The 17,778-nt window shown below is 39.5% G+C and overlaps 1 protein-coding gene across 4 annotated transcripts in view; it reads right to left on the bottom strand.

Annotated features, from left to right (window-relative positions):
- Positions 1–16,866: 16,866 nt before the first annotated feature.
- The window catches only part of LOC147845540 (uncharacterized), an 86,423-nt gene continuing 85,511 nt past the window's right edge, over positions 16,867–17,778 (bottom strand). For all 4 annotated transcript variants that reach the window (XM_087244078.1, XM_087244080.1, XM_087244077.1 and 1 more), the window contains one exon: positions 16,867–17,161. The gene's annotated coding sequence lies outside the window, so the exon portion shown is untranslated. The remainder of the gene's footprint in view (positions 17,162–17,778) is intronic.

Below are 17,778 nucleotides of genomic sequence, written 5' to 3'. Positions count from 1 at the left end.
CTGCACCACTCTTACTACTGGTCTTGACTTGTGCTGCTCTTCAAGTTATGCTTGCGTCTCCATATTACACCGGCAATGTCCTTTCCTTCTGATATTGCTGAACCATGTATAATTTCACTTCGTTGCTTTGCACAACAGAATACTTGACTGAGTTCATTGGTTAAATTGTCCTGCTTCTTCTTTCATACTCGCAATGAGCCGTGAGTTCTTACTGTAGCTCCCTCCAGCAACAAACGAGCAAGAGTCTTTGGTTTCTACTGACTGGTTTATTTTCATAGCAAGTCTTCAGTTCTCAACATAGAGCAAACCACAAGACATCAGGGGTGTACCAGATGTAAGAACTAAAAAACATACAACAATGAATTACAACAGTGCATTTCCATATCAAATTAATCCAAATCACCACATTAAGGTCACACATAACACTGGATCACATAATCTTAACTAATACAATTTAACTTTATAAATAGCACCGCTCATAAACAAACAGTTAAATGCACACACCAAACAAACAACAACACCACACTTCAAATCAAACAAAACCATCAAATCATACAAAACAAACATACCTCATTGGCTGGTTACGGAAGGGAGAAACTCAAGAAAAGCATAAGCATTCCTTAGCTTGTTGAATGCTTGGAAGTGAATGCATTTGTCTCTACTCACAGTGGTGCATCATTTTTATAGTTCCCCCTGAAATTAGCTCCGCCTTAATTAGTTCCTAGGTGAACTGGCATAAGATCTTAAACACACATGACATCTGCTACAATTTATACAGTATTTTTTCTGTTATTTTAAATTATATTCAAAAGTTCGTAAAAATTACAAACAATATCAGTAAATTAACGCCTTGACTGTTATTTTATGTACTATACAAGTAATGACAAATTGCAGCAATTTGTCTGTTTTTTATAAAAAATTTACGTATTATTTACAATGTTTTTTCCTGTTTTTTAGGTAAATTTAAAATTACGTAAAATTAAAGTAATAAATTGTAATTACTTGCTCTGTAAAAAAAAATAAAAAATCGTAAAAAAGGTCAAATGACTGGCAGCTACGGCTGCCAAACAAAAACCATAAAATTATGGTAAAATGTTTTTGTTGAAAAAAAGTGCAAAAAATTATAAATCTACAGATATTTTCATTAAAATGTTTACAGAAAAACACTGTTATTTTACAGACTTTTCCTAGATTATTACAGTCAAATCCATTTAATAAAGTAACACACTACAGCAGGTTGCACACCAGAAGTGCCGCTCGGCGGCACGCCGCGCAGCGCCACGCAGCGCCATGTATTTTAGAATTCTAAACATAGGTTTCTATCAGGATACACACACCGGCGCCCCGGCGACGGCTCAGGACACAGTTATTTTTTCAGCCGCGCCACAGAGCGCCATCTGATTAGTTTCATGTTAAATATCATTCGAATGTGCGCGTCTGGTGTGCGATACTTTAAACTGTCATGTACGCGCCGTGTCGCAGCACCGAGCGGCGCTTCTGGTGTGCGACCTGCTTAAGAGTGCTCACATACACCTGTTTCAGATTCCACTGATTGCACACACACAGTCTGAGGATCGTTATGAACTGATTACATGAACTTTAAAAGCAGCACAGACGCACGCACCAATTGCTTAGTCTTGTTGTACTGCTACTGTGAACATTATGACGCGTTTCTCTTCTTTTGCCTTGCTTTGTTTGTTAATTGTTTACGTTGTTTGCTGCTGGGACTGACCATTTGGCTGTTATTTGACCATGACTCTGGATTCCTTGCAAAATGTTACATCTGTTTGCCCCTGTGTTGACTGTTGCTTGCCTTTGGATCTGCACTTATTTGTCAGCGTCCCCTTCACGTTACAGTTCTATTTCATTTAAGATCTGTAACTGAATCATTCCATATAACTTAAACCTCTACATGATTTACATAAACACTATTCAATAAAATGTAACAACTGTAATTTTTAAAGTTGTAAGAATTTTAATTAGTTATATCTCGTTTGTTGTTTTTTCCAAAAAATTTTGATCCAAAATAAAACTGTTAAATTACGATCATGAGCATGTCTTGGCATGTTATTAAAGGTGTTTAATCGTAATGATTTAGGGAAAATTCTTTTAAATAACATTTTCTCTTGAACTTTTAGTGCAGTCACTTTATTGATGATGGTTGATCATAATCTAGGCGAAGTCTGTATAATAACAGTGTTTCTTTGTAAAACTCTTAGTGTATACCTTTATTGAACGGATTTGATCGTAATAATCTAGGAAAAGTCTGTAAAATAACAGTGTTTTTCTCTTAACATTTTAATGAAAATATCTGTAGATTTATTTTTTTTGCACTTTATTTCAACAAAGGCATTTTACCGTAATTTTATGGTTTTTGTTTGGCAGCTGTTGTGCCAGTCAGTTGATCTTTTTTTTACGATTTTTTTTCTTACAGTGTAGGTGATTAAAAGTGTTGAATAACTGGTTTCCTGGCTGATTTCCTCTCAGATTAGAAAGTTTATTGTTTTATTGCATGAGAATTCTTGTGGTCTTGCCTCATGGAATTTGATGAAAGCTCTCAGGGGCTGATATAGTAGAGAGGATTAGCCATTCGTTCATTAATTTACTTTTCAACTTAGTCCCTTTATTAATCGAGGGTTGCCACAGTGGAATGAACCACCAACTTATCCAACATATGTTTTACACAGTGAATGCCCTTCCAGCTGCAAACCATCACTGGGAAACATCCATACACACTTATTCACTCACACACAGTACGGACAATTTAGCTTACCCAGCCGAGGCTTGAACCAGTGACCTTCTTGCTGTGAGGCAATCGTGCTACCCATTGCGCCACCGTGGCGCCCCACATTTAGCCATCCATACACCTTAAAATGAAGAAGTAAATGCAACCCAAGCTCATTCTGAAAACGTAGTCCGGCGGATGTGTCTGGAGACCGCGATTTATGTGGCTGGAGGTACGTATGTCTGCATTTCATTTTTTCAAGCGAACAGTACAGGGCGGTGTGATGCCGCTCCTCTTTTCGCTTGCTGGCTGACAGCTCACCTCCGTGAGAAGGGCTTTCCCGCCGCAACCAGTTTGTACGTTTAGCTCATCGTGTACGCTGACGGTGTGGAGACTCGGAGGAGGAGGTGACGGAGACTACCGTGTTCGAGTCCGGGGAAGAGCCGTTCCAGAAATCAGGTAAGACAAAAACAGAATCCAAAAAATAAAGTGAACGAGTTCATAACAGGGTAAGAACGGTCGAAATCAGACGAGGGCTATTCTTTTTCTGGGTGGCTTTTGTAAATTGTTGCTTGGGTTTAGGGAAAGAGGAGGAGGAGGAGGGTGGGTCGGCCGATTGGCCGGCCGCCCAGTCAATCATTCAGTCAGTTAGACAGTCGGTCACTTGACATCGGCCTCCGGCAGCTTTACGCGGGAACAGCGCAGGCGCGGCACGGTTTAGCGGATTCGCGAAAACAAAAACTGCACAAATACGTACCTCTTGGTACGTATTTCGTGGTCTCCAGAAACTTCCGCGGGAATATGTTTCCAGAATGAGCCTGGATTGAGTAAATGAATTATGTCTATAATTATAGTCAACCTAACAGTTCCAAGCTTGTGAATGTGTGTGTGTGTGTGCATATAAAGGTAACGAGGTGGACAGGTCAAAGTACATAAATAAGAGAACAAACAACAGTTCGACCGCCTTATTGTGTATATAAAAAAGAAAATCAAACATGGAGTCTAAACACCCTTTTGCATGAGGAACAACTTTCTTCCGCCATTCATTCACATCTGCAGCTGACGTCAGAACAGCTGAAACCCTTGCTGCTTCACATACGTCACATTAGAGTAGAATATTTGAATGATTCTCTAGCGTAATGTCTAAAGTGATGAAAAAACAGGTGAGTAATACAGAAGAGTGAAGAGTCTGTACGAGTGCTGTTATTGCAGAAAAATTGCACGGCTATCAGCCAATCAGATTCAAGAACCAGGCAGAACTGCTGTATAAATGTATAAATAGATATAGAACACGCACACCAGTAGAATGCATATTATTATAGGTCGAAATATAACAGGCAAACAGTTGTGGTTGCATGAATGAGTGGATCAAAGCTAATTATATTGTAAATAATGTTACATTTCTTGCACAGGCTGGTTTTGCTTCAAGACCTGAACTGAAGAAAAACATCACCCACATCTTCAAGTAAATTGCAAGTACATTGTCACTGAGTGGTACGGTACGCTACGGTGTGGGTCCCCTTTATCAGGCTTGCATTTCCACTGTAAAAAAGGTACCAATGGTGGGCGTGGTGTTCGACAGAAAAAATGTAGTCGACGTCATTCTTGCTCAAAGACATTTCAAAGTAAAGCTGTACAGGTCGTTCTCATATCATATGAGAAGCACTTCTCACACAACAGAGGCTTTTTACACATAAATACTGTGTATAAATGTTCATTACTAACCTTTCTATGAACATGATTTGATTATAACAGCAGATCAATGAGAGCCTAGTGTAACGTCTGCAATTATATTAAATAAGTGCAACATATATGAACACATACAGACCTTAACACTCTCCAATATGTTATCAACTACAGAAAAACTACACACAGCATACATTTAGTCCTTCTTTGGGTTTAAAAACATGCAATATAGTCTACAGTCAGTGCAAACGTCTCATCAGCATCTTTAATCTTCACCAGCACATGTAACCTCTTGTTAGAAAGTAATTTCTTCAATCAGAGTTCATAATAGTCCAAAAGGCAATGAAAATAATTAAACATGGCAGTTTGTTAATGTTTTATGTTGCTGAAAGAATCATTTTTTCCTTTGTTTTTTCTTGCTTCTTTTGTTTTATTGCTCTTCACTCTTAGATTTGTTTATGTCAGAAGCACTTCAATATTCACGTGAACGTTATTATCATCAGCTCAATAAGTTTGTTATTTCAAACGGCCATGCAGCAACAACAACAGGACACGGCAGATTCTGTTTTTCTTGGCTTTGTGGCTGTACATCAAGACAATGACAAGGTTTGTTTGAGCTTGGATCATCCATGGCTCGTTATTATATGTGTATAGTATTACGATGTAATGTTTTGCTTGTGTATTTAAAATGTGTGCTTCCTTTGTTTTCTTTCTCCTGGCTTGTGAATGAGCTAGAGATGCTTCTCTAAACCAATAGCATTCAGCTGAGCATCTAGCTCTACCTTTTGGTACCTTTTGTTGTGCTAGGCACCCTTTGGAAAAGGTACCCAAAAAGTGGTAACGTACTAATTGCTTTTTGGTACCTCTTGACAAGTGGAAACGAACATAAAAGCGCACTGACATGTACAGTACCGTACCACTCAGTGGAAACGGGCCATAATGAAGCACGGCAAATAAGACAATACATGGTGGTTATTGTAAATACACTGTAAAAACTGTCAATTAAGAAAATGTTTGAACAGCATTTTTTTTTTTAAATGGGCTTTGTTAGCAAAACATTATATCAGTTTTGCAAAATATATTTGAAAACATTAAATTAAGGGTAATTTTATTTTCCAAAGCAAGTTCAGCATCTCTCTTAAGATCTCATTATCTCCCTTAAAAAAAAAACAATATTGATCGTCATTTTCAGCCTGATCTCACGAGGAAACGTAAGTATTTTACGTTTTGTCAGTTTAGTGGCTAATTCGTACAAATTTGCACAAGTTCAGTCGTACAAAAAAATATGATTTTGAAAAGGAGGCGTGGCACCCAACTCCACCCCTAACCCTAACTGTCATTGGGTGATGAGCAAATCATACTAAATTGTACGAATTAGATTGTATGAATTTATGCGAATTAGCCACGAATTGTTGTGAGATTGCGTTGGCTAGACATATGCTGATATTCAATTATTTAATATATTGTTATCACAAACATATTAGACACATATCCATATTTAATAAATCGGGGTAACGAACATGCGGTGCGTGTGCTGATATTCAATAACTCAATATATCAGCATAATGAACATGTTAGACATATGCTGATATTCAATAATTTAATATATCGGGATAACAAACATGCTAGACCAGCCTGATCTCACAAGGAAATGTAAGCATTCTACGTTTGGTCAGTTTAGTGGCTTATTCGTACGAAGTTCAGTGGTACGATTTTAAAAAAGGAGGCGTGGCACCCAACCCCACCCCTAACCCCAACTGTCATTGGGTGATGAGCAAATTGTACGAAATTGCACAAATTAGATTGTATGAATTCATACTATAATTCATAAAGAATAAAATTCTTTTTTTTACTGTTATTCAAAAATCCTACATTTTGTGTCTTTAATGCAAGTAGAAGGGTCCAACAAATGCACAATCGATTAAAAACCTCAGAGTTCACAAACACTTTGTCTTTAAAGATTTATCAGTGACTGGCAAAAAAAATCAATTTCCCTGCGGATAAAACGAATGAAGATTTAACCTGACTTGTTTGCTCTTTATGGGAATCGATGCTTTCTTAAGGCTTATAAAAACCTTTCAAATAGACAAAACGTTCTATAAAGGTTATTTTTTATACATATGTATGATGTTTTTAACTGAGACAAACTGTATCTTTTAGAAAATGCTCACAGATTAGAAAGCAAAAATGGTTCTTTTATAAACATTTTTAGATTATATAATTTATTTAATAAAATATTAGATTATTTGTAAATTATTTTTAAGAGATTATCTCAATAAAAGAGCTCTGGTTTATGATATCAGAACTTGATGCACTTAATGGCACCTGTTACTCAGTTAAACAATCTAAAAGGTTACTTTAACTTATTTTAATAAGCTAATCAGGGTTCTACTTGATTTTTTATGTAATGCGAATTGTAATGTGATTTTTTTAAGTCTGTTTAATTGATGAAAATTAAAATGACTTATAAAGATAATTTGATTCAACTTCAAAATTTAAGCCATAATTTTTTTTCATTGTATCTTCTACTAGATCAAACATTTGAGAAATGAGGTTTTAATTCTGAGTTTCAATCAGTCATTGATACTTTAATGTGTTGAAAATAATGTGAATTGATTCGAAAGTTCACAGCGGTGACACTGGCTGGCAATGCCTTTGGGAACACACACACACACACACACACACACACACACACACACACACACACACACACACACACACACACACACACACACACACACACACACACACACAAACACACACACACACACTACTTTTTTTTTCAATTACTTACACGCTAACATTAAAACTTTCAAACTATTTACAAAACCTTACACTCAAGGAGAAAAAGCTTTTTTTTACAATCTTGTTAATTGCAATCCTCCGTTTCAAAGATATGTTTTGTTTAAGTCCAACTACAAATGCATGATGCATTTACAATAAGTTTACAACAATACAACAAGTTTCTTTCACACTCTGCTTTAATTAATACACAACCAAAAAAAATTTAATATTAAAAATATTAAAAACTACTGTAATAATACTAATAAATGTAATAAATAAATAGTTTGAATTCAGTCTTGGTAATGTGTTTACCATAAATTTCCTCTGCCTATTACTAAGGTAACCTTGAAGTGTGCGTTCAGGAGCTATAGAAAGAAGTGCTTTAGGTTTTGAATAACTGGGTGTGTGTGTGCAAGGCCGGATTAACAAAAGGGCTAGAAGGGGCTTAAGCCCCAGGGCCCATGGAAGAAGGGGGCCCTGGATTGGCTCAAGAATTGATTTGCGCTATGATGCGGGACACGCCTTCTTGCATTATGCTTTTCTCTCGTTGATAATGTAAGTATTCCTTTCGGTTCGCTGCTGTTAAAAACAGTACAAACAGTGACGCCGGTGCTAATCTCGGACTCGGAGTGGCTGTAGCCCAATCAGAATATTAAATATTAAGGGTAATCAGATGTCCCAATTTTCCCAGAATCATGCTGAATGGACTCATAACTGAAGCGCAGTCTCGACCGCGCGGATGTTGCAGACTCAAAAACCGGTGCGCACCTGTACAATACATCACACAATATAACCGACACAATATAAACAAATCAAATAGCCTCCACAAGCAGTAATTAAAACGTCCATCTTTGTGGAGTATGTATCTGAGGCAATTAAATACATTCAGTTATGCTTTACAGTAAGTTTAACTGAACCAGTTAGAAAGCAACCTTTTTTAAATGAATGTTTGCTTTGCCCCTTTTATGAAAACGACAGAAATAATATGAAGCAATGAAATATTGGCGCTGGCTTTCATCAGACAATATATCCGATGCAATAAATAAAAATATAAAAAAATAAATAAAATAAGGATGCTATAACCTTCTGTAACTCAGAAGACCACAATATTTTTGATATTAGAAGCATGGATTTTAAAGATATCCTATCGATAGGGATTTAAATTTCTAAAGAACCCTTTAAAGGTAAACCCACTATATAAGCATTCATTATAAAGCACTAATTTAGGAAATAATGCAAATGTTTTTGTTTTGCTGATTTTTGCAGCCTGTGTGAAATTTAAAGTTCATATTACTGTATGTCATAACCTAATTTGTATAACTTATATGCAGGCCATTTTTTAATGAAATAGAAAAAAAATATAATATAATAATTATAAATCAAATAGTGGAAAATTATAATAATATTAATTAGTAAATGATTAATAATACTAATATTAATAACAAGAACAACATATATATTTAGATATATTTATTTATAATTATTAATTTGTTTAATAAATTATTATTATTTATTTATTTATTTATTTATTTATTTTTTGTTAGGTAAAAAAGTAAAAGGTGGCCCTTGGATTTGCTATAGCCCCAGGGCTATTGTTCTTAGGCCGTACTCACGCTAGGTACAGTTGCCTCGAACCAGGCCAAAGCACGCTTGTCCCCCCTCCCGTCTCCCCCGACGGCCCACGCTCACACCACAAACAGGCTTCGGCATGCTTACGTCATCGCTGCTGGTCTGTTCAGTGAGAAGCGCTCTCTCACTCAGCAGCACAGTGGGGATTTCTCTAGTTATATCGTTTCAGTCGTTTGATATGCCGTCAAATACTTTGCCAAACAGTCCTTAGGGATGCGGGGACACGCAGTCAAATATTTCGCCGAACAGATCCGCCACTTTTGGCGCTCATAAACAATCATGAAGCCCTCGTGCTGCAGGAATGAGGAGGTCTGCTGAAGGCGCGCAGCTGTCGTGAAGTGAGGAGTTTGCGTCTTTAATAAACTACGACAGTTTGCGATCACTGAACAGTAAGAATGATTAATAAATCCATATGAAACAGTCCCTTAAAAGTCACGTCTCGCTTTCAGTTTCGGGCTTTGGCGCGTTTTGCACTCAAGTGAACCGCGCTCAGGCACACCTCTACCTACCAGGCCAGGGCCAGCCAAGTAAACCGTGCTTGAGCCCGATTCAGCGCACTCACACTTCTCAAACGATCCTGGAAACGGACCTGGGCACTTTACGGATGGCATAGTGTGAGCAGGCCCTTAATCCGGCCCTGTGTGTGTGTTTGTGTGTGTGTGTGTGTGTGTTTGTATGTGTTTGACGAATTTAAAATATAAAGTTATGGCAAAGGTGTTTATAATTTTAGACAAATATGTGCATTTTAGATGTGTTTGTAATATTTTAAAAGCAATGCTTCATTAGCAAGAGATGTGAGGCATTTTGCAGTTTGCGTGTGCAGTTCTTTGACTTGTGTGTACAGTTTTTGAAAAACCTGTAGCATGTAAGTGCATCTAATGTTCATGCATTATGTGCATAACCCCAGTATACCCTCATGCATGAGTAAAAATAGCCTGACTAGGTGAGACGGCAGCCCTACAGACATCAAAATCTGCAAACGCACACATCACAAAGCCTTTACCACAGCCCTCCATCTCAGCAGGTTAATCACACTGTGATAAACAGCCCATCCTTGGAATAAAGTCATGCCACCGCTTACTGCAAGCGCCTCATGCTGACAGCAGCCAGAAATAACCACAGATTTATGACTGCCAGGATTAACGATGTCTGAGAGGAGCTGCAGTGAACAGATCTTTACTCCCTCTTTGATTAGCCATAAGTAGACTGAACTGTCCATGTACGGAGTGAGGTGTGATAATAATATTTATTCATTCATTTTCCTTCTGCTTAGTCCCTTATTTGTCAGGGGTTGCCACAGCAGAATGAACTGCCAACTATTTTGCCATATGTTTTACACAGCGGATGCCCTTCCACAACCCAGCATTGGGAAAGATAATAATATTGTGACAGGAAAAACACTATAATGTAAATACTGCAGTGTTTTTGAACCATACTACAGTAAATTGTACATTATTCACAAAACATTGTTAATGATTGCTTAAAACTCCTGAACTGTAATAAATACTGTAGCACACTGTAGTTTTTGATATAGCAAATGGTGGCAAAACCCTATTATTACTACAACAGATTATTTCAAGTATTTTATTATACACTACCTGACAAATGTCTTGTCATCGATCCCTGTTGTAAGAGCAGCAAATAATAACTTGACTTCTAGTTGATCGTTTGGACAAGTGGCATGAATCATCTGTTGAACTGCATCCCGATTATGTCATATCAAGACATACTTCAGCCTCCAGATCAAAGTTCCTGAAAGCTACGAAGGGCAAGGTGCTCTAGGATTGGCCAGCCCAGTCACCACATATGAACATTATTGAGCATGTCTGGTGTAAGATCAAGGACGAGGCATAAAAGATGAATCCAAAGGATCTTGATGAACTCTGGGAGTCCTGCAAGATTGCTTTCTTTGGCATTCCACATGACTTTATTAATACACTATTTGAGTCATTGCAGAGATGTATGGATGCAGTCCTCCACGCTCATGGGAGTCATAAACAATATTCATTCTTCTTCCACTGCAGCATGACTTTGTATTCTATACCAGGGCTCAACAATAAGGACTGCCTGATAGCCTGGGGCAAGCGTGCAAGGCGTTTGGGACAATCTGTGCTGCCTTGTGACAAAAGTTCCATTTTCCTGCGGCTACTGGTCAATTGAGTATGAATACAGCTTTAAGAATCGAGAAACAGTTTGTGCTTTTAAGCCTTTTAACGCTACCTTCTCTGTGATGTTATAAACACCATATTGTTTTTCGTATTACATGTTGTGAGCATGTCGTTTTTTTGTAACCTGGTAAAAACCAGTACAGCGAAGTGATGGCAACATCAAATTATGAGGCTAAAAGAATGTCATGGAAGCAGACATTTACGTGGGTACAGCATGACGATTTGCTCATTATACATTTATTACCATTTCAAAAATATTTAAATTCTAGATTCAACCACATTTTTGACACAATATTTAAAACATGCAGCTAAGAAATAACTATTACATTTTCCTTTTTTTTTTTTTTTTTTTTTTTTTTGGGGCCAGTGAAAATATTGGCAGGTTAAGTAAAAATCTGAATCGCTGGGCCAATAGGAAAAAATCCTCAGCATTGAACCCTGCATACTGCACATTATTTTTGTTAAGTGATAAGACTTTGTCTCAGCAAATTTATTTTGTTAAAATAAGTGTAATCCAGAGGCCTTTGCCTTTCATATAAGCCACTTCTGATGCCAAAAAATCAACTATAAGTCAAGGTAGTATTTGTTATCCCTAAAACTTGGATAGGTGACAAGACTTTCATGAGGTTTGATATCCTCATTTGCAGATATCATGCTCTTTAAAACAAAAAACATAACAAAAACAGGTAAAAAGAAGCAACGCACTGAAAATATTTTTTAAAGCTGTGTTATCCCACATGAAAACATCAGTAAATACAGCGCTACAGTGTTTTAAACCATCATTTTCCTTCGGCAGAGGTTGCCACAGCGAAATGAACCGCCAACTAGTCCAGCATATGTTTTACACAGCAGATGTCCTTCCAACCGCAACCCAGTACTGGAAAACACCCATACACTCACATTCACACACACACACACTACGGCCAATTTAGTTCATTCAAGTCATCTATAGAGCATGTGTTTGGACTGAAAGGGAAATCGGAGCACGGGAAGGAAACCTACGCCAGCACAAGTAGAACATGCAAACTCCACACAGAAATGCCAGCTAACCAAGCCGGGACTCAAACCAGCGACCTTCCTGCTGTGAGGCCACTGCTAAGCACTGAGCCAAAGTGTCGCCCTTGGAACGAATTTATAATTAAATAAATAAATGCATTATGTAATTGACTGCATGCTAATCTGTCATTATACTCTCATATACTTCAGTTAAATCAGGGAACTTTGACTGAACCCGGGACATTCATGGTAAAGGTCTTAATAGTCAAGAGAAAATGTTTACTGAGTTATTAGTGAAAATCCCACAAGCCGTGCCATATAAAACATCTGTAAAGAGGCAATTAAAGTGAGCATGAGGCTGATCCCAACATAAGCAGGGCAGGATCAGCGGGAAAAACATAAGCGGGACATTCTGGGAGAGATCCTGAACACATCCAGACACACAGACCTTCATCAAACCTTTCATAAAATGGGATATTCACTGGAAATGGAACTCTTGTCCTGCAGTTTCTCAGATGGACAGATTAATAAACAGCTTGATATTGCGGTTGACAGATCATTCACTAATACCTCGTGGAAACCTCATCATCATCATCATCCTCATCAGTCTCAGTGGTTTCCAGAGCCTCAACACACACACTCAGAACACACTCAAACAATCAGCTATTCTTCCCCATCACCTCCTCCTGCCTGCCAGACTCACGATCTGCCTTCATTTTCTGGCACGCTGACTCCTGACGGGAACACAAACCTTCTCAAATGACCAACAGAAGCCGATCTTCGTTAATTAGACTGACGATCTCGCAGCATTGGGGCCCGCTGACGTGTAATTGTTAAACAAATCTTTCCTTAAAGCCAACGATATATCTGATTTCCATGGAACATGCATTGGCAGATGCTTCTCAGTGCCCATGACTCAAATACAGCCAGCTTGAAGACCTTACTGGAAGCTAAATAAGAAAACAAAACATTCATCATGGGTCACCACAGTGGAATGAACCATTAAATTATCCAGCATATATTTTACACAGTGGATGCCCTTCCAGCTGCAACCCCGTTCTTGGAAACAAACACTCATACACTACAGCCAATTTAGTTTATTCATTTCACCTAAAGTGCATGTATTTGGACTGTGGGGAAAACCGGACCACCCAGAGGAAACCCAGGCGAACACTGGGAGAACATGCAAACTCCGCACATAAACGCCAACTGATTCAGTCGGCACTTGAACCAGCAACCTTCAGGCTATAGTGCTAACCACTCAGCCACTGTGCCGCCAACTGTAGATCTATATGTTTAAATTAAAATTATTCCCTGTGTAATATTGTCACGGTCATCTCTTTAGGGTTTTATTGAAAACAACATACCTGAATACGAGTGATGAAGCAGGAGAGTGGTGTTGTAGTTAGTAGTGATCTCATAAACAGTTCACAAGGTTAAAACATCTGAAGGTGAGCGATCTCACACACAGTTAATCTGGGAAACAATCTTCAAGTAAACACCAGAATAACTTTAGCTACTTCCCTTGTTCAGAGACATCCATAGCAGTGGCGTTTCTAGACCAGAATTTATTCTGGGGCACTTGTACTTTTAGGGGGCACACGTCAACATACATCATAAACTAGTCATTTTTTCATGCATCACTCTGCAGTCTCCATAAACGAGCTAATTAAATAACTTAAACTCAAAATAATCTTACATGTTGATTTATTTGACAAGTCACTTTGTTTTGTAGGATAACACATTTCTAACATTCAAGTACATTAAGGCACTTTTTTGCACCTGTAAACTTTAACAGATGCAGTTGAAATGGGGGCACCCCCCTCCCCCAGAACCACCACTGATCCATAGGAGAAGACAATCGGAAGAAGGAGAGGAAATGAGATGAACCATCCAACTGCGATACCGGCCGATGAGTGAGTGAATGAGGTGGGTAATTATGGTGTTTGGTGATTGTGGCCCCGTTTACACTAGAGCGTTTTAGTTTTAAAACGGCTTTTTAGATCAAAAACGATCCGTGTCCACACTAGCGTTTCACCTAGTGTCTCTGAACATATCTCCGTCCACACTACGCCACAAAAAACGTACATCACATGACCATTCGCGCACTCTGGGCATGCGCGTTCTAGTATAAACAGAAAGCATGCGTCTCGCTCGGCATTTGGTTATTGTTAGTCAACAAACGCCACTTGAACATTAAACGCGATGGCAAAGAAAGCAAGAGAGGTATTTTTGTGGACAGACGACGAGGTCGAGTTGTTACTAAACGTAACAAATGAATAACTGCACAATGGCGCCTAAAACAGACAATAATGCAAACAACGCTCCCATTTCTGTGCCCATGTTGTTGTTTACAGTACTGTCTTCCGGTAGCGTTAAAGCCATGTGTTACAGTCATGTGATAGGGGCTTGATGAATAAGAGAAGGAGGATACGCAATGACACAAAAGCCCCAATCAGGTAGCGAATCTCAGCAGTCCCACCTCCGTTGTCAGATGACTCCGTTTTTCCTCATCCACACTGAGACGGTGCAGCAGCGTTTCAGAATGAAAATGGCCTCTCCAGCGTTTTCAAAATGCTCCATTTTCGGCGCTCGAGAACTCCGGCGTAGTGTGGACGGATGGCGTAACCATAGCAAAACGTATACGTTTTAAGACGAAAACGCATTAGTGTAAACGGGGCCCGTGGGTGCAGGTGCAGGTAATTAGTATGCTGGTGATTGTTCACAGGTGTAATAAGAGGTGGCTGGTGAGGGAGAGCGGTGATTGGAGCTGCAGGAATGAGCCGAGGGTGTGAAAAATATGCACACTCCAAAAAAAAGATTTTTGCTGCTTGTTCACATTACTTTCGTAAAATAAATTGAGCAAGACAATTCTGGAGATTTTTTTTGGGAAAACTTGAAGTTTTAATAAAAACTAAATTTCGAGAAGAGCACGTGATATGATTCATCGCGGATGGCTTCTCATCTGTAATCAGTAATCAGTAGGCCCACACAGAATCTGTGCTTGCAGAAACCCACAGATTTCCGCTGGTTTTTAGCCAACCCAGGCTCATTCTAAAAACGTAGTCCCGCGGGTGTTTCTGGAGACAGCGGAATATGTCCCGGGAGGTACGTACGGCTGCATTTATTTTTTTCAAGCGAACGCTACGGGGCGGTGTGACGCTGTTCCCTTTCGCGCTTGCCGGCCTGCCGGCCGACCGCTTACCTCCTTGTGGAGGGCTTTCCCACTGCAACCCGTTTGTCCACTCAGCTCACCGTGTACGTCGGCAGGCTTGAGATGTAGAGAGGAGTTGACCACGGCGATCGGTTTCGAGTCCAAGGAAGAGCGGTTAAAGCAATCAGGTAAGACAAAAACAGAATCCCAAAAATTAAGTGAGCGAGTTTCATAACAGGGTGAGTCAATCATCCGGTCAGTCGGACAGCGGCTTCTGGTGGGTTCACGCGAGAACAGCGCGGGCGCGAACTGCACTCGCGAGAGGCGTTTGAGATGCAAAAAAACGCACAACAGCTGCCTCTCGCGGATTCGCAAAAACAAAAACTGCAGCCGTACGTACCTCCCGGGACGTATTCCGCAGTCTCCAGAAACGTCAGCGGGACTACGTTTCCAGAATGAGCCTGGGATGTTTTTAGCCCACACTTGAGCCTATTTATTCACTTGTGTAAATTTATATTTATTTATTTAAAAAATTATTTTCAGTAATAATACTGACTAATATAAAAGTGCTCATGTGATTTAGTTACTATACAGTTTGTAAGGTAATATTTTTGGTCTTTGAGTAGATATATGCTACAGACTTGCTCTGTTAACCAAATAAGTGGATCAAGATGGATTTGCATTGTTAACATTAAATGAAAGTTAAAAAGGTATTATTTTTTATTACATATATTACATTTTTAGTTATGAAACTCCCAAAATCATTCCGCATAAATCCGCAGATTTTTAAAAAAATCTCTGCAGAAATAGCAAAAAATGTCCGCAGATTCTGTCTAGCCCTAGTAATCAGTGCTGGCGCAAAATTAACTGTTACTCTAGGCAGTGGCGCCCTCACAGTGTTTATGCCACCCTTTCAATAATGTGCTGATATTTTTGCACAGACATGCTGGATTCACCTGATTTGTTGACAAATGGGGTGCGGATCTATTCCTTGGCAGTTCGCAGGTCGTTCAGTTGTCCTTTTTCCCTTAGCAAAGAAACTTTCCAAAGATGAAAGTGAAAAGTGGGGGGCAGATGTGGTCCCTGAGTGATCACCCACATTGCCCATGCCTCAATCTGCCACTGTTAGTAATAATCCAATCAGATTGATTATATCTTACAATAGACCGATTTCACCAACATAGGCTCATTCTGAACACAAAGCCCTATACAGTATACGGTCTGGAGAAAGTCCAGACAGCAGTTGAAATCTTTCAGTAGTTCTTCAGCAACCCTCTGCCCTTCCTCAGTGTAAATGAATATTTGCTGCTTCAGTTCAACATCTACATTAGCAGGATGATGAAGATGAAACCAGGGTGGACAATTCAGCAAGACAATGATCCAAAACACAGCCAAGAAAACTCTCAAATGCTTTCAGAGAAAGAAAATCAAGCTGTAGAATGGCCCAGCCAATCACCTGACTTGAATCCAATAGAAAATACAAATTAAAGATCAGATTTGATAGAAGAGACCCACAGAATCATCAAGATTTTCATCAAGATCTCACACCTGAGCAACTCATGTGACTTCGTTCTCCATAGAAAAGGCGTATTTAAGCTGCCATCACCAAAAGAGCCTTTGATATAAAGCATTAAATACATTTCAGTAGTTCAGGACTTTCTCCTTGTGTCATTTCATTGTTATTACACAAACTCATTTTTCAGATTTGTTTTGTTTTTATGTTTGGGTTTTTACCAAAATCTGGTTCAATTCCATGTCAACAGCTCCTTTAGAAATATTATTGCCAGAAAAATAAAACCTGATGTATTCAATACCTACTTCCCCCACTGTACGTACTGTGTTTAGATGAGTGAGACACAAGGCAGATTGAGTACAAGAAACCCCCAGAGGGTGAATTATTGATTAGATTGAACAGGTACTGTGCAGGTGATCGAGGGCTGGCATGTGCAGGCCTAAGGCTCTGGGGTAGGGCAGTTATTGTCTCTGTGTGGAGTCGTGCTGGACATCAGTTGCTGGACTCTGTCATCAGAAGAAAACAACAGCATTAGATGTGGTACTGGTGTCTCGGTTTATGCTAGCTTTCAATGCTTATATGCACATCTATTCAACTGACTGAGGTGTACGTGCAGTTTCCATGGTGACACTGACTGCCACAGGTAGGCTCGGCATAATATATGTGAAAAAAGTTTAGAAAACATTTGAGAAGGTTTAGTTTCTTTGGATTTATTTGATATGTGTTTAAAGGAGCACTCCATTTAAAAACAAATCCTGGCTTATTTTACAACCCAAGCTCATTCTGGAAACGTAGCCCCGCGGACGTTTCTGGAGACCGCGATTTACGTGGCCGGAGGTACGTAAAGGCCGCGTTTGGTTTTTTTCGAGCGAACGCTGCGGGGCGGTGTGGCGCCGCTCTGCCCCTCCTCTTCGCGCTCGCCGGCCGACGGCTCCCCTCCGAGTGGAGGGCTTTCCCGATGCAATCAGTTTGTCCGCATAGCTCACAGCATTGCGTCGGCGGAGCGGAGGCCCCGGAGGAGGAGGAGGAGCCGGCCGCGGTGGACGACGACCGGGATCGAGTCCGGGTAACAGCAGGTTCCGGAAATCAGGTAAGACGAAAAACGGAATCCGGAAAATAAGGG

Source organism: Danio rerio, chromosome 3, assembly GCF_052040795.2.
Source record: "Danio rerio strain M-AB ecotype USA chromosome 3, GRCz13ab, whole genome shotgun sequence".
Taxonomy (NCBI): Eukaryota; Metazoa; Chordata; class Actinopteri; order Cypriniformes; family Danionidae; genus Danio; species Danio rerio.
This window is presented reverse-complemented; position numbering and strand designations above follow the sequence as displayed.